The 16,866-nt window shown below is 45.1% G+C and overlaps 1 protein-coding gene and 1 long non-coding RNA gene across 3 annotated transcripts in view; one reads left to right on the forward strand and one right to left on the reverse strand.

Moving 5' to 3' along the window:
- The window catches only part of ADAMTS9 (ADAM metallopeptidase with thrombospondin type 1 motif 9), a 177,490-nt gene that overhangs the window by 110,112 nt on the left and 50,512 nt on the right, over positions 1-16,866 (forward strand). The window lies entirely within an intron of this gene.
- LOC136381924 (uncharacterized) overlaps positions 1-16,866 on the reverse strand; it is a 31,610-nt gene that overhangs the window by 5,650 nt on the left and 9,094 nt on the right. For both annotated transcript variants that reach the window (XR_010747176.1, XR_010747175.1), the window contains exon 2: positions 9,658-9,847. This is a non-coding gene — a long non-coding RNA (uncharacterized lncRNA). The remainder of the gene's footprint in view (positions 1-9,657; positions 9,848-16,866) is intronic.

Consider the following 16,866-nt stretch of genomic DNA (forward strand, 5'->3'; position numbering starts at 1 on the left):
TGCTTCCTCTTAGGTTGTGCACTACAAAAGGAAATAAGTCAAAAAATTCTCCCTGAGCCACTGTCCTCTAAAATATCTCAGAATGTGGATGAATGGATAGCCTCAGTTATCCACAAAGAGCTGTTTTTCCCTCCTTTAATTTTGCACATTATATTTCCATCTTTCTAGGGAGGACTTTGTTTTTTCACTGTAACAAACACATTTTGAAGTGTTTACTATTTTTATGAATTATGCAAAGCAGTTCACCCCATAATCTAATTTAACCCTCTCTATCTAGATGAAGTTAGCACCATCAGAGAAGTTAACCTGCTGGTTTTCAGTCATACTGCGGGGTAGGGGCTGCAGCTGAATTTGAACCAGGGACTTCCTGACTTTCAAACCCATGGTTTTAACCAAGATACAATCACCTCATATTACCGTCTAATTGGTGAAATACAACCTCCGTGGAAAGGGGAGTTCTACAATTTAAGATTTTCTGTCTTTCCAGGTGGTAACTACTTGGTACATTTTGGAATTATTGAGCCATTTACAAATTTTGCTCAGGGCACTAAGGGGATGAATAAGAGAAAATCGTTTCTCTTGAAATTAAACCAAGTAATAAAGGCAGGAATTGGGCCTTCTAGAAGATTCTGAAGGAGAAAATTGCATGAAGTATTGAATAAACAGACATTAGGTGATATGTCTGACATTTTAATATACAAAGAGAAATACAGTAACTTGTGATCATAAATCTAAGTGTTTTCTTTATTCAGTAGATAAACAGATAATCAGGATGATAGATTAGGTTTTGTTAAAGCCAGTTGGGGGATTTTCAGATGTTTATGGTGATAAGGTTTGTTGTAGAATGTGTTTGCTGTTGTGTGTGCTACAAGTAAATGCTGAAAAATTATGAAATTAAAATTTATTAAAAAGTTAACTTGCCTGACCAGGCGGTGGCGCAGTGGATAGAGTGTCAGACTGGGATGCGGAGGACCCAAGTTCGAGACTTCGAGGTCGCCATCTTGAGCATGGGCTCATCTGGTTTGAGCAGAGCTCACCAGCTTAGACCCAAGATTGCTGGCTTGAGCAAGGGGTTACTCGGTCTGCTGTAGCCCCCTGGTCAAGGCACATATGAGAGAGCAATCAATGAACAACTAAGGTGTCGCAATGAAAAACTAATGATTGATGCTTCTCATCTCTCTCTGTTCCTGTCTGTCTGTCCCTATCTATCCCTCTTTCTGACTCTCTCTCTGTCTCTGTAAAAAAAAAAAAAAAAAAATTTTTTTTAACAAGTTAACTCACAGCCCTGGCTGGTTGGCTCAGTGGTAGAGCATCAGCCCAGTGTGTGGAAATCCCAGATTTGATTCCTGGTCAGGCCACACAGCAGAAGCACCTATCTGCTTCTCCACCCCTCCCCCTCTTTCCTCTCTATCTCTCTCTTCCACTCTGGCAGCCAAGGCTCCATTGGAGCAAAGTTGGCCTGGGCACTGAGGATGGCTCCATGGCCTCTGCCTCAGGCACTAGAATGGCTCTGGCCACAACAGAGCGACGCCCCAGATGGGCAGAGCATCGCCCCCTGGTGGGCATGCCGGGTGGATCCCGGTCGGGCACATGCAGAAGTCTGTCTGACTGCCTCCCCGTTTCCAGCTTCAGAAAAATAAAAAAAAAAAAAAAAAAAAAAAAAAAAAAGGTTAACTCACATTAAAAACTCTGTGGTTGAAATAAAACAAATTAAAGGCATTGAGGTCTATCTTCCAAACTATTCCTGAGATAAAGCAAAGCCAAGGAGTTGAGCTCTTCTCCTGGCAATTCCCCAACCCTCTGGCCGGCCAGGCAGCCCTCCGAGCCCGCCTCGCCTCCTCTCCCTGGCTTCAGCCTCACTCCCCCCTTTGCTGTCTCCCTCACGGCATGTGGCAGGGGGTGATAAGTCCTGGCTGTGGCTGGGAGCTGTGTAGGCTGAAGAAAAGGGAGATATGCAGGGAGAAAACAGTGGGTCTGCTCCCTTTTTCTCAGCTAGACAGAGTGAGGAATGGAGACACAGCCCCCAGGTTTCAAGTGAAACGCCTGTTTTCTAAATCATTTATTTTATTCCCCAAAGGTGACTTCCCTTTGGGCTAAAGAGGCCCACTGTTCATACCTGCTGCCTTACTCAATGTGGGCATACCATGAACAATGTGGAAATGAATCCAGGAATGAGCTCATCTACTCAGGAGCTGAACTCCTCCTCACATTGGCCTAGAAGTGTGGAAATAAAGGACTAAACTATAGGAAAGACTCCCTAAAACATACATATTGGATGGTGGTGTGTCAATAGTGATTTCCTGCCTTGGGGTGTTGATGGTATTTATGGAAGAGAGTGTCCTTGATTTGGGGAAACTATTGTTTTGGAGGTGATAAAGTGTTATGCCTGTAAATTGCTCTCAAATTTGTCCAGGAAAAGATAAAAATACTGGTGTGTGTGTGTGTGTGTGTGTGTGTGTGTGTGTGTGTAAGAAATAAATGTGTGAAAATGTTGGAAGGTGGGGAGTCTGGATAACAGGGTGAAGAGTTCTCTGTGACGTTCTTGCAATCTCTTTTTAAGTTTGGGATTTTTCAAAATAGGTTATTCAAAAAGTTTTTTTAAACATAAATATGTTGGTCGGGGTTTCGTACGTAGCAGAGCAGCTCCTTCGCTGCGATCTATTGAAAGTCAGCCCTCGACACAAGGGTTTGTAAAAAAATAATTTAAAAAAAGAAAAGAAAAGAAAAAAAAACATAAATATGTTAAAAGTGTGTATTTCACTTCACAAGGACGTAAAGAGTAGATCTGGATTTATTCAGGACTTTAAATTTTTGACACATTTTACGAAGCTGATTTTAATCTCAGATTTGCACTGTAACATCAGAATGGAAGTGGGTACTCTAGCCGGAGCTCGGCAGAAACAGAAATTTTCCTAGTTTTTTACTGGCTTTTCCCCCATGGTTTCTCTTCTCCTGTCTCCTCCCTCTCTCCAACTCTCCCTCCCCCACTCCACCCAGATAGCTAAAATGAAAGGCCTCTGGGAATGCTGTATTTTTTTCCTCCCTTTTTCCCAGGGAAATACACACATTCATTGCAAGTCTTGTCGTAAATTCCTGAAAATACTTGGACATATACAGATTCTTCTATTTTCTATTCACTGCTCTTGGTCAAAACCCAGATTCCTTGAACAAGAAAATGTGTTCTGTTTGTTTTCCTTGTGCTTAATAAAAACCCTCCTGCAACCAACTCACCTATTCTCACATGGCAGTTTGCCCTTTCTTAGTGAAATCATTACTTACTTCTTAATCGAATGTGAAATATCCGGGAACCCCTTAGCAACAACAGGTCACGGCCACAATGTCAGGGAGGAAGTGCTGTCCAGAAGAGCCTGTTTGTTCATGGTAGTTGGGATCTCTGTTGCTGTGCGTGGGAATTGATTGCACACTGTACATGTCATGTTCTCAAGGTTGCGGGTGTGATCCCCAGTCAGGGCACATACAGGAGTCAACCAATGAATACATAAATAAGTGGAACAGCAATTTGATGTTTCTTTCTCTCTCCCTCTCTAAAATAATAAATAAAGTAAATTTAAAAATCAATTCAGTTTTGAGAGCTTGTTGGAAAACTTTCTCAAAACCGTGGGATAATTCAGTTCTCAATTGGGAGTGATTTTTACCCCTACCCCCACCCCCAGTGGACACTGGGCAATGTCTGGAGATATTGTCAGTTGTCACAAATGGGTTGGGGGTTCTACTGGCTTCTAGTGAACTGAAGCCAGGGATGTTGCTGAGCATTTTACAATGCAGAGTACAGCCCCCAACAACAAAGAATTGTCTCACCCAAACTGCTGAAATAAGACCAAGGCTGAGAAACCCTGCAGAGACATCCGGTGAAGAGAGGAAGGACTCATAGTCAAAAGTCAAAGTTGAAGGCACAGTCATAAGCACCGTGGAATGACAATGGTTAGCTATCAGAATGCAGTTCTCTCTAGAGAGTTAAATCTTCCATAAAATATTATGTGGGATTCCAGGAAGCCATCAAGGTCAGTCAAAGATTCTCAAGGGTGAGCTAAAAATTCAAGGTTTCCAAGCTGCCTCACCAGATTGTGAATTTGCAAACCAACAAGAAGTGTCACTCATTCTTGTTTTGGAGGAGGGAGGGAGGGGATTTGTAAGGATGCACAAATGTGCCCAAGGTGACCTATAGGCACTCTGCGTGGCAGCTTTGGCAGGAGTAACCCAACTTTGGAAAGAGGCATAAGTGAGAATGGGTGTTTCTAAGAAAAGCAGGTTTACTCCAACATGTTCATACATTTGGGTTGTTCTGATCACACTGATAGCTCATATGTACGTTTCTTTCCATTTTCTGTTCTAAACAGATAGTACTTCCTTATTCTGTGATAGCATAAGGACATATGTAGTGGTCCAGCTGTATCTAGGAATTCGTATTAGAATTGAATATTTAGGTTTTGGGGGAGGTACTCTTTTAAAAACAGGACTAATCCTAGTTTGTATTTTATCTAAGGAACAGCAGACCGCATTTCTGATACAGGACTAAGGCAGTGAGGGGAACAGAAAGTATTTCCTAAATTATAAATAAGTATGAAGATAGGCTGCCCAATCTCAGTGCTACTGACATTTGGGCCAGAAACTTCTTTGTGGGGCTGGTCTGTGCACTGCATCATGTTGGCAGCAGCTACAGCCTCTACCCACTGGATGCCAATAGTGTCTCCTCTTTGTGATGATAACAAAAGATGTCTTCAGACATTGCCAAATGCCCCGAGGCAATAATATCCCCCCACCCCTATAGTTTTATGGATTTCTTACAGGACTTTTCTTTGCACATTCTCATGGGATAGTCCTCAGCATTTCCCAAATACATTTGATAACAATCCCTGTGTTTTAAGTCAGAGTCTTTGAGATTATAAAGTTGTTTCCTTTCTCCTCTGAGGGAAGAGAAATCATCACATTGTAGAGATCATCAGGTTTTCCCCATCGTTATTTCCTCACCAGATTTTTCTTTAACCCAGTGGAAGAAGCTATACTTAGGTGGTCGGCTTTTCCAGACGTATGGCATTAATTTGGCTTTTCTGTACATGAACTTCTAGGAAAGGAAACTTCTGAAGTCCTGCCTCTCCATACCTCCCATTATCCACTTTCCAGATTGTCCCTGCTTTAGCAGATAGTGAATGGTTTATATTTAACTCAAGCCCCCGCGCCACACAGACACACATATACTCAGAATAGCAGGCTTTGCTCTGAAATTGATAGGTCAGAGAACATTTCAGGTGATGCATCTCCTGGCCCTAGAAAGAAAATCAATCTCAGCTCTTTTCCTTCAGAAGGGTCACTAACAATGGTCATAAATACTCCGAAGCATTGGGACTGGAGGAGAACGCTGTCAGTGAAGGAAATGCAAGCAAAGTGAACCCAGGACACCACCATCAGCCTCAGAAGTTCTGTGACAGGGCCTCTAGTGAAATACTGGGTTTTTCTCACAATGTTTAAACTTTATGTGACAGAAGACCACAGAAATTTTTATTAAAAGAAGACATGCCGGCCCTGGCCGGTTGGCTCAGCGGTAGAGCGTTGGCCTGGCATGTGGGGGACCCGGGTTCGATTCTCGGCCAGGGCACATAGGAGAAGCGCCCATTTGCTTCTCCACCCCCTCTTCCTTCCTCTCTGTCTCTCTCTTCCCCTCCTGCAGCCAAGGCTCCATTGGAGCAAGGATGGCCTGGGCGCTGGGGATGGCTCCTTGGCCTCTGCCCCAGGTGCTAGAGCGGCTCTGGTCGCGGCAGAGCGACCCCCCGGAGGGGCAGAGCATCGCCCCCTGGTGGGCAGAGCGTTGCCCCCTGGTGGGCGTGCCGGGTGGATCCCGGTCGGGCGCATGCGGGAGTCTGTCTGACTGTCTCTCCCCGTTTCCAGCTTCAGAAAAATACAAAAAAAAAAAAAAAAATTAGAAGTTGAGTGTTGCCTTTTACCTAATTATAAACTTACCGGTGATTCTAGGCTATAAATCAGACACATGCAAATCTTTAGTAAATAAGCAAGAAGACACTGGCTGCCACTGAAAAGCTCGCTTCTCTACAAGAATGAGCTTCTCCACATAACAATCACCAAACAATGGCCAGTCCTACATTTCTTGGTGTACACAAAAAGGTGTCCATCTTCAGTTGGCCAGATAGATGTGACCAGCAGTGGAGACATAATAATAAAGCTCCTTATTTACTGAGCATCTGCTATCAGCCAAGCCCTGGGCTGGTACTTTGTGTTGCTAATCTTCATGTAATCCTTGCAGAATAGACTTTTGTAGGCAGGTAGGAAAACAGCTGCAGGGAGACTAAGCAAGTTTCCCAACATTTTACAATCAGTAATTCTTGGGTCCAAATGTGATTGACTCCCAAGCCCCATGCTTTCCCACTTCCTCTTGGTAACACTGTCAAAATTTCTGGAAATACTGATTTTGATATGTGACATAAAAGAAATGATCTTGCCCAAGTGGAAACCAGTTCAGTGCTCCTCTGCATTTTAAAAGCTATAGAAGCTTAGTCGTTAGGATGTGAATGTTTTCCAAGGGTTTTAGCCAGTTTCCTCGTTTTGTTCATTCTTATCAAAAGTGGGAGGTAGCTGAATATTTGCATTTTTTAATAGAACAATTTTAACATTGCACTTGGTTTTGAGTCATTTTCAAAGAAGCTCAGCAATTGGACTTGGTCACCCAGCATTCTTATATCAGAGCTCTGAAGAGGCTTGGCTTCCCCTTGGACATTTACAGCACTCTCAAATGGTGTAACTTGCTACATCGCTCTGGCAAGGTCTGCGGGACTTAGAAAACTAGATCTCTCTGGCTATGGCATGGTCCTAAGAGGCTATGGTGGCTAGCCGGCCAAGAATGTACAGGCAAGCTGGCACTGATTCACTCCTATCAAATTGACTCTACAGTTACCAAATCGCAGGCTGCATGGTGGTTTTGTAGTCCTGCATAGCCTATAATTTCAGGGACATTTTCTAAATGAAGGAAAACTTTTAAAAGAATGAGGATGAAACCTAGACACACTGTTTTGGAACAGAAATATGAGCCTTCCATTTTTGCTTTCAGCAGTTTGCAGTCAGAATAAAATATATATTACCTGTCCTAGATAGAGCCCATTCTTGTCCATTACATTTCTTTGTAGTCTATTTTAAATCTGTCTGTCTACATTTATTTCCATCTGGCAAAGGTATCATTCTAAGGTGATATCTTCAGGGACGAGAAGTATTAGGTGACTCTTGGTATTGGTTGTGTCAGTGGTTTAGAGCCGAAGTTTTGATGTCAGACTTGGCTTTGCAGGTCAGTGTAGTGTTCCGAGTTCCTAGCTGCTGCCTGCCATCTATTGTATCACATTTTCAGATAACCTTCCTCTTAGATGCCCGCGGTGCAATATTTAGTTCTGTAACTATAAATTAAATATTAAACCACAGGGTACTTAGCCAGGTTTGGACTGAATAGACACAGGAGGTAGGAGAGAGCAGGAGTTATTTGGTCTATACAGTGAGCTAAGCATTGTGCAGACTGTTTACCTAATCCTTAAACATTCTTGTGATATAAGTGGCTTAGAGTCTATCTGATCCTGTTCATTCACCAATTCATGCCTTTATTGGTGTATCCCTTAAGTGCTTTCTATACACCAGGCATCTTGCTAGCCATTGGGGATATAGCAATGAACAAAGGTCACAAAAATCGTTGAACTCACTGAGCTTACATTCTGGTGGGTTTAGGGAGATAACCTGTAAATGACAAACAAAATAAGAAAGGTAAGCTATATATTGTGAAAGTGATTACTGACAGATTAACTAAATTAGAGAGGAGGGAGAGAAAATAGCAAGGAAGAAGAGCAAGGAACTGGAATCTGGAGGAGGTTAGACAAAGCCCCATTAAGAAGGTGGCATTTGAGCAGAGATTTGGGAAGTACAAAAGCAAGTCATGTGGGTTTTCCAGAAGAAGTGGATTCCAGGGTAAGACCCAGAGACAGGAGTACCCCAGGCATCAGTGATAGCAAGGAGGCCGGTGTGGCTGGGAGAGAGGGGGTAGGGATGGGATAAGAAATTAGAGATGGAGTTGAGGGAGAGGAATGTGGAAGCAGACCATGGGAGGGAAGAGGAAAGGTTAGAGCATTGAAGGGGTTCTTGCTTACACTCAGTGAGGTAGGAAGCCATTGAAGGGAGAAGAAGGTTGAGTATGAAAATAAATTTGTTTTATAAGACTGATTCTGGCTTTTGAGTTTAGACGAAGCTACAGGAGGAGCAGATATGGAAGCAGTGCAGTAACTCTGATGAGAATGTTCACAATGGAAGTGGTGAAAAGTGGTGGGAGTCTGATATATTTTTAAGGTTGTACCAAAGGGCCAGCCGAGTGCTAGGACATGGGGTACAAGAGAAAGAGAAGTCTGAATGACCCCAGTGCTGTGCACTGGGTAGTGGAAGGGTGGAGATTCCACTGATTGAAAGGGAGGAGGCTATAGGAAGAAGAGGGTTGTGGAGAAAGACCAGGACTTCTGTGTTGGACATGTTAAGTTTGAGATGCTTATTATCCATCATTTCATGCCTCCTGTTGAGCACACTTGGAAAGAAATGCTTCGGTTAAGCATCTTACATAAGATTACAAAGGAAGAAACCAGGTTTGACTGATTCCAAAACCAAGGTTATGACTATTACCCTCTTCTGCCTCAAGCCTTGTATTTCTATTTGAATAAACTTCAGATTAGTATAGGAATAATTTAAGTTCACAGAAAACCATCAACATAATTTTAGCCACTTCTTATGCCAAGTCTTCCATGTTGTGAGCCATTTACACTTTAGCTGGGGATTTTTTTCCAGTCATTCTTTTATAGTGGTACTTTGAGCCATTTCTTTACCAAAGGCAAGCAGGAGGAAGAGACAAGAAAAGCCACAAAGAACTTGTATAGTGTATGCTGACAGTAACTTGGTCTTGTCTGAACTCCCAGTACAGCAATGTGAAGTTGGAGGAGAATCATCTAATTTAATCATGGTTAAAATGAGCTTTTTCCTTCCTGCTGAGCATGTTTCTCTGGACACAAACTCAGATACATATAATATATACATCTTAGTTCAGTGATGGCATTAATATCTACATAAAAGCAAATTGATTACATGAACTACTTTCTAAAAATAAGTTATAAATTTCCATTGTTAAAGTGTTTAACGTGTTGGCATGTAAAGATGTTTCTTTCACTCCAGGTTGATGGAGAAAGGGCCAGACAGGCAGAAAAAAAAGCAAGACTGGAAAATGCAATTAAATAAACTCTGTCTTGGTACCTTTTCAAATGACTGAATGACACATAGACTAAGTCTTTGGTAGGAGGAAGCAATTCAAGGGATGGCCTTTGGTTAGGAGTGAAACTCCCAGACACCATGCATGGACTACTTTTCTACAGAAGCATTCCCAAAGGTGACTTAAGTTTTAGATGTGTTCCTGACTCTCTGTAATAGTAGCATGTCATGGGTGGGTGTTCCTGAGCACTGTCATATTCTAGCAGAGTGACATCTCCGATAGCCTTGAAGTCTCCTGGCTGGGTCTTCAGTCATGGTCCACTTTCAGAGTACCAAGAAACTTGAGTCACCATTATCACCAGCCATAGCTTTTCCATTTCTTACTTACTCAGATGCTTCTTCACTTACCTTTGCAACAGCTGAGAACAAGGATCCTTGAACAGATGTCTCACCCTCTACCCACCCTGTCTTCCGAATTGCCTTCACAGATAATCCTGTGGCAAGCACAGAGTGTGGGTTCTTGTTCCAGCTTTACCTCTTTTTTTGAAAATAACAATACCATTATTCAAATCGGTTACAAGTCATCATTGTGCATGACCTTGAAAGGGAAAAGAGGGTGTATACAAAGAGTCAATGCGCTTGGTTGGAATGGGGACTCGGAGGGCATAGCAGACGACAGACCTGGTGACATAAGATGCCCCAAGCTCCTGGACACACCACTGGATGTACTGCAGTAGAATTCATCAGCTGCCACTTGTGCAGATTTCCTTGGTTTCTGTTTTCTGCCTTTATAAGTAGGAAAACCGTAATATTTATACTGTTTCAGAACAAAAAGAACCCCAGCTAGGTTTTCACAGCTTGTATAGCTAATCTGATATGCTGTTATATTTCATGTTAAAATTTACACACACACCCCCATATGAAGTTGTTTTCATTATGAGGTTGGTAGGGGAGCTGGAGAGCCTGTGCCTCGCAGCTCCTGGGGCCAATGAGCAGTGGTGGGCGTGAGCACCCTCGCAGCTCCTGGGGCTAACGAGCAGTGGTGGGCGTGAGCACCCTCGCAGCTCCTGGGGCTAACGAGCAGTGGGGGGCGTGAGCACCCTCGCAGCTCCTGGGGCTAACGAGCAGTGGGGGGCGTGAGCACCCTCGCAGCTCCTGGGGCTAACGAGCAGTGGTGGGCGTGAGCACCCTCGCAGCTCCTGGGGCTAACGAGCAGTGGGGGGCGTGAGCACCCTCGCAGCTCCTGGGGCCAACGAGCAGTGGGGGGCGTGAGCACCCTCGCAGCTCCTGGGGCTAACGAGCAGTGGGGGGCGTGAGCACCCTCGCAGCTCCTGGGGCTAACGAGCAGTGGGGGGCGTGAGCACCCTCGCAGCTCCTGGGGCTAACGAGCAGTGGGGGGCGTGAGCACCCTCGCAGCTCCTGGGGCCAACGAGCAGTGGGGGGCGTGAGCACCCTCGCAGCTCCTGGGGCTAACGAGCAGTGGGGGGCGTGAGCACCCTCGCAGCTCCTGGGGCTAACGAGCAGTGGTGGGCGTGAGCACCCTCGCAGCTCCTGGGGCCAATGAGCAGTGGTGGGCGTGAGCACCCTCGCAGCTCCTGGGGCCAATGAGCAGTGGTGGGCGTGAGCACCCTCGCAGCTCCTGGGGCCAATGAGCAGTGGTGGGCGTGAGCACCCTCGCACCTCCCCCTGCGCCCACACTGTCTGTTCCACCCTTTCCCTTGGAAGGCACAGGCTGGGCCACCTACTCGGCTAGAGCAGTGACGGCAGCCTCAAGTGTGTGCCAAGAGCTGACATGTGAACCGTAGTTCCTTTTCTCCCGCAGTCTCAGACCGTATAGCATGGAAAAGGCTGGGGGTGTTGGGGTCTATGCGGATGGATAGTGGTCTAAAGTCCCATCTGGCTGGGATGACTGTGACTCTTGCATCTGCTTTCTTCCACGGTGTCCCCTGCCAATCTCCTGCTTTCTCAGTTCCTTTTCATGGTGACAAGTGCCATGGTGGTCCTGGACCTCAGCAGCCATCAGGCAAGCCTGTCCACATGGGCTTTACGCCCTGAAGTCACAGCCCTTGCTTCCTGGCAAAGCTTTCTCTCCTTTCTCCTAAGTCATTTTGGTTCCCAGAGGCCTCGTACAGAGCCATTCTTGTATGTGAGAGGCCCTATTAAAAATACCCAAATCCAGCCCTGGCCGGTTGGCTCAGCGGTAGAGCGTCGGCCTAGCGTGCAGAGGACCCGGGTTCGATTCCCGGCCAGGGCACACAGGAGAAGCGCCCATTTGCTTCTCCACCCCTCCGCCGCACTTTCCTCTCTGTCTCTCTCTTCCCCTCCCGCAGCCAAGGCTCCATTGGAGCAAAGATGGCCCGGGCGCTGGGGATGGCTCTGTGGCCTCTGCCTCAGGCGCTAGAGTGGCTCTGGTCACAACATGGCGATGCCCAGGATGGGCAGAGCATCGCCCCCTGGTGGGCGTGCCGGGTGGATCCCGGTCGGGCGCATGCGGGAGTCTGTCTGACTGTCTCTCCCTGTTTCCAGCTTCAGAAAAATGGAAAAAAAAAAAAAAAATACCCAAATCCAGGTGTCACACCTGCCAATAAGATGTTTTTTGACAAAGAACCGTGACCACTTCCACAGCCAAGCTGAGCAAAGCAGGGAAGTAAGTGGTGTGCATTCGGTAATGGTGATCACTGACGGTGCTGTGTTTTAGGATATGTAAGAAAAAGCGTAACAAAAACATATGTGAAACATAAGTAGCTCTTGAGATCATCAATATGAGCAGGAAATGATGGAGCAGAAAATAGATGTGCCATTCCGATGTGGTCTTTCTTCCTCTTGTCTTCCTGTCCCTTGTGGGTAGAGGGACCATTTAATAAGTGATCATCAATGAGAGTGGAAAGGGCACTGCAGCGGAGAGGGACTTCTCAACATTTATGTCTGCTCTGTGTGTTTCTTTGTGACCTTTGGAGAGGAAAGCTCTTCACCTAATCACATGGGTGGGTGTTTGCCAGGTTAAGTCCCTCCTTCAACCAGAAAATCCTGTGTTAGAATGTTAGCCTTAGGTTCCATTAGTTAACATATATTTTTAAAACATACATTTTGCCTGACCAGATGGTGGTGCGGTGTATAGAGTGTTAGACTGGGACACAGAGGACCCAGGTTTGAAACCCCAAGGTCACCGGCTTGCGTGTGGGCTCATCTGGTTTGAGCAAGGCTTACCAGCTTGAACCCAAGGTCGCTGGCTTGAGCAAGGGGTCACTTGCTCTGCTGTAGCCCCCTGGTCAAGGCACATATGAGAAAGCAATCAATGAACAACTAAGGAGCTATAATGAAGAATTAATGCTTCTCATTTCTCTCCCTACCTGTCTGTCTGTCCCTATTTGTCCCTCTCTCTGTCTCTGTCACACACAAAAAATATACTCACATTTTTATACACGCCTTAGGAGATAGTCTAAAGACTCCACTGAATAGAATTAGTAGTCATAGTGATGGTGAATGTGTTTCTTTTTTTTTTAAGTGTGCTGGCATGTGCATGTCCACCCCTTGGAGTTTGTTCTTAGCGATACCACTAGACAAGAAGTATTGCACTCACTCTGATTCCTACTGGTGTGTACTGTCTGTCATAACCAAAGGCCATGCCTTCCTCTCTAGTTCCTGTCCATCCTACTAGCTGTTATGAGCATCATGGACTTAGAATAGGAACTGGACAGGAGCTCAAAGTTCTGAGCCTGCAGGTGACCTTGAGCAAGCTTGGCCCCTTTTCTCTAGGGTTGCATTTGTAAAACAAAGGGAGGGACTGAATAACATTTGAGCTGTTCTACAACTCAGACATTTGAGAGATTAGTCCTTGGTGAATCAGCAACCCAGTGCCCTTCAGCAGTGAATAGAAATGACCATTCACTGGGGGCATCGGGCAGGCCCCAGAGGGAGAACAAACCCTGAAAAATGGCTGAGAGGAAATCAGGGTGTGGCTTTGGCTGAAGGCAACTGTGGTCTTTTCCTGATGTGATTGTGTATTTGCTTCATAGAGTGCTGTCTTCCCAAGGTGCTAACAATGTTGTGCAGTATGTGTTAAAGTCAAAGTACTAACATCGCATAGCTACTTTCTTCTTGGATAACCAAGAAATCAGAGGTCTCTAGAATAGTCTTCAGAAACATTTCTGAGACCCTTGCTTTCTGGTGTTGCCATAGGTAAGCAGGGGTGAGCGCCTGTTTTCCTAACCGGGCCCTGTCTCCAGTATAGCATGAGGAAGGAAATGGTGGCCAGGAACAGACATGCTGGACTTGAAGCCTAACTCTGTTGCTTCCTCTCTGTGAACCTAGGCAAGTGACATCACCTCGTTAATCCCTTATCTGTAGAAAGGACCCTAGCAGTGCCTGAGTCACAAAGTTGCTGTTGGGATTAAGTGAAGCCAGGGTTCTTCACCCAGTTCCCCGCTAAGGGTGAGTTTAATAGAAGGGTGCTAGTGTGATTTCTAAGTCTGCTGCGAGGGGAGGCGTGCGCTTAGGAGGCCTCTCTGAATCTAACCCGTGCCAGGTCAGTTCAGCATTAGCAGTGTGGGTCAGAGTCTAGGTGGTTTTATCATTGTGACCTTTAGGAAAACATGACATTTTACTTATAGTATCTTCTGTGATGGCTACAGGTCTCATGTGTTAATCTGTTTCCATACATACTCACTGACTGCCTGCAGTGTGCAAGGCAGTAAATAAACCTGTGTGAGCTGTAGCTATCTTTTTGCCACGTGACAAACCCGTGTGGTTTTCCAGGTCTCGCACTGAGTAGAATCTGAATCTTTGACCCCTCAGTCTATACCCTTGTGCTCACTTTCTTTTCTCAGTGTAACACTACGTGCAGGCTGGCATCACAGTGCCTTTCCTGGTGGGTGACACTCGTGAGGCCTCACTCCGTTCCTCACTGTCGTAGCAGAGGCGGCCCTGAGCCCGGGGGCAGCACTGCCTCCCTGCTGGTAGCATGCTCTCTAGAGAGGTTTGACTCCTTTTTGTTAAACAAAGCCAAAATGAGAATAGAATCAGGAAGAGCTGGTTGTTTTATGAGCAGACACAACTGAGCATTTTTTAAATGAAGTGATTTAGATGTTATTTCTTATTTCAGAGTATCACAGAGAAAGGCCTTGAATGATAATTAGCAAGGTCTCCTGTCTCAGAACTGAACTTGGCCCACCAGTCTCAGAGAAATGGTTAGCTACCCAGTGGTCAGAAATCCTTAGACTAGTAGATACCTTGACTGAATAGCTTCTGGTACATAACCTTTCTTGTGACCTTTCATGCTTCCTGATTTCTGCCTTGCTGTCAGCCAGTCTGGGGTTGGTAACATGGACTAGTTGATCAGCATCCTCTGAGACACAGTTCATGTAACAGACTCTCATGTCTCTGGGTTACTTGGCAATGATAACACCTAGATATGCAGAACCGTGCCCAGCCGCTCTGCCAGGGCCTTTCTCCTGACCAGCGATTAATCCCTGAGCATTAGGCACGGCTGTGATCCAGCCAGTCCTGATTCACACGCCACCCACATTAATCCCTGAGCATTAGGCACGGCTATGACCCAGCCAGTCCCGACTCACACGCCACCCTCTCCCCTCAGCCTCACTTTCTGCTAGTCCCACCGAGAACCAACCTTCTCGTCCGATTTTGTGTTCATGGCTGACCTCCGCCCTCCTTTTCATTCCTCCTGTGGAGTCCTTACCAGTCCAGGGAGCTCATTCTCCTTAGGTCTCAGCCCTTCTCTTCCAGGCAGACACCACTGGGGCTGTTTGTTGGCTGCGTGCTGACTCAGAGACCATGCACCTCAATATAAGTGAAAGGACAATGCCCGTAAGGCCCGGACCACACCAGACCCAGATCCACCCTGGAGCTACCATTTGAGAGCAAGAAAGCCCTTAGCCGAGGTTGTGAGCGTCCTTTTCCCCAGAGGAGCTTAAATGCAAGGATTTCAAACTCTTAGAACTTAGTTTGTGGAAAGTGTTCAGGCAACATGTGAACAAAGTGCCACATTAAACATCTCCTTTGAAAGGCCTCCCACAAACGAAAGCCTGCAAGCCTGGGCATTTGAGATGTGGACCTTGATGTTTCTAAGTAACAAGCAGAGATTACATTGTTTGGGAATCTTGCTGCAAGTTGGGGGTAGGGAAATCATTCCCCTAAACAACTTGGGCTGTTTCCCAGGGAAAAAAGGTCACATTTCTATTGGCCAACTAGAAGGCTATTTTAGCTGCAAATTTAAGGAATAAAATATTTCCCAGAGCAAGAGCCCTCAGATATGTAGCCAATAAATAACATGTACTAAGTGACGTACTAAACTTAACTGTTCTCTCAGTGACGAATGTCTATGCAAAAGTCAGTGCCAGGAAAGGGCTGGAAGTGATCAGATGGAAGTTTCCCTCAAATATAAGAGCTGAAATCTGTTTATTTGGTTATCAAAATAACAGCTTCTTTATGAAGTCATAAAAGACTCATTAATAAACTGCTGGATATGAACATTTCCATGAGCAGCTGTTTCTCTTCATTGGTAAGTCTGAATAAAATCAAAATTGTATTTTATCAGTAGATGCCTAGAGAATTTTGTAATTGCATTCTTTTTTCCAAGTTCCAATCAGGCTCCCCAAATAAGAAAATGCACATAGGAATGGGTGGGACGTAGCTAATTCAGATCGTTAACGATCATCAAGGCAACATACTTAGAAACTACTCTCATCTTCATTTCATGGGCAATAAGATGTTGGTTGCACCCCAGATGAATTGTCTTGATGTTGGTAGTTCAGCTGTTTTCATTGGGCTGTAACTGTAACTGACAGACATCTCCACTTGTACTGGAGTCATATGGGCAGAGGTATATATAAAGCACTGTGGTTACACCATTTTGAAAACACCAATTGTCTCCAATAATAGTGCCTATCTCCATGGTTATTGGGATGATTAAATAAGATCATATATATACTTCAAGTCTTAGAGAAGTGCCTGGCTGATGAGTAAGAGGAGAACACCATGCCCTTTCTAATTCTGCCTCTGAAGATTGCTGCCTACGTTCAGGCTATCTCTTCTGATGACTGCTACAGATTACTACATCAGTATTTCTATCAATGCCCTGAATCCTCTTGATAGTAAGGAACAGTTTGTTTTTACTGTTTGTGTATTGAAATGACTACCTCTAAGCATAGACTTGCTTTAAGCTCACTCATGGTAATCTGTAACTATGTCGGTGTCTTCACCCGAATTAACCAAATGTTACCATCCACAAGTTTATAGCCTTTAATCCCAGCCTATTTCCTACAAATAAATATATCCTTGACTCCCAATGCTGTTTTCCCCATCTCGATAAATGTCATTTATCTAACTAGTTGCCCATACCAGAAATTTGGGAGTCATCCTTGACTCCACTTTCTCCCCTTCACCCCACAACTGACCCATCAGCTACTGTCATTTGTACCTCAAAAAACCATGTCTTAAATCCACCAACCTCCCACCCAGACACTCCGCACCCTAATCTAACCATCACCTCTTATCTAGAAAAATGTAATCACTTCCTGGGCAGTTTTATTGTTTCCACTCACACTTGTATTCCCACCCATTATTTACTCAGTAGTCAAAGTGAAATTTTTAAAACCAAAA

Source organism: Saccopteryx leptura, chromosome 10, assembly GCF_036850995.1.
Source record: "Saccopteryx leptura isolate mSacLep1 chromosome 10, mSacLep1_pri_phased_curated, whole genome shotgun sequence".
Lineage (NCBI taxonomy): Eukaryota > Metazoa > Chordata > Mammalia > Chiroptera > Emballonuridae > Saccopteryx > Saccopteryx leptura.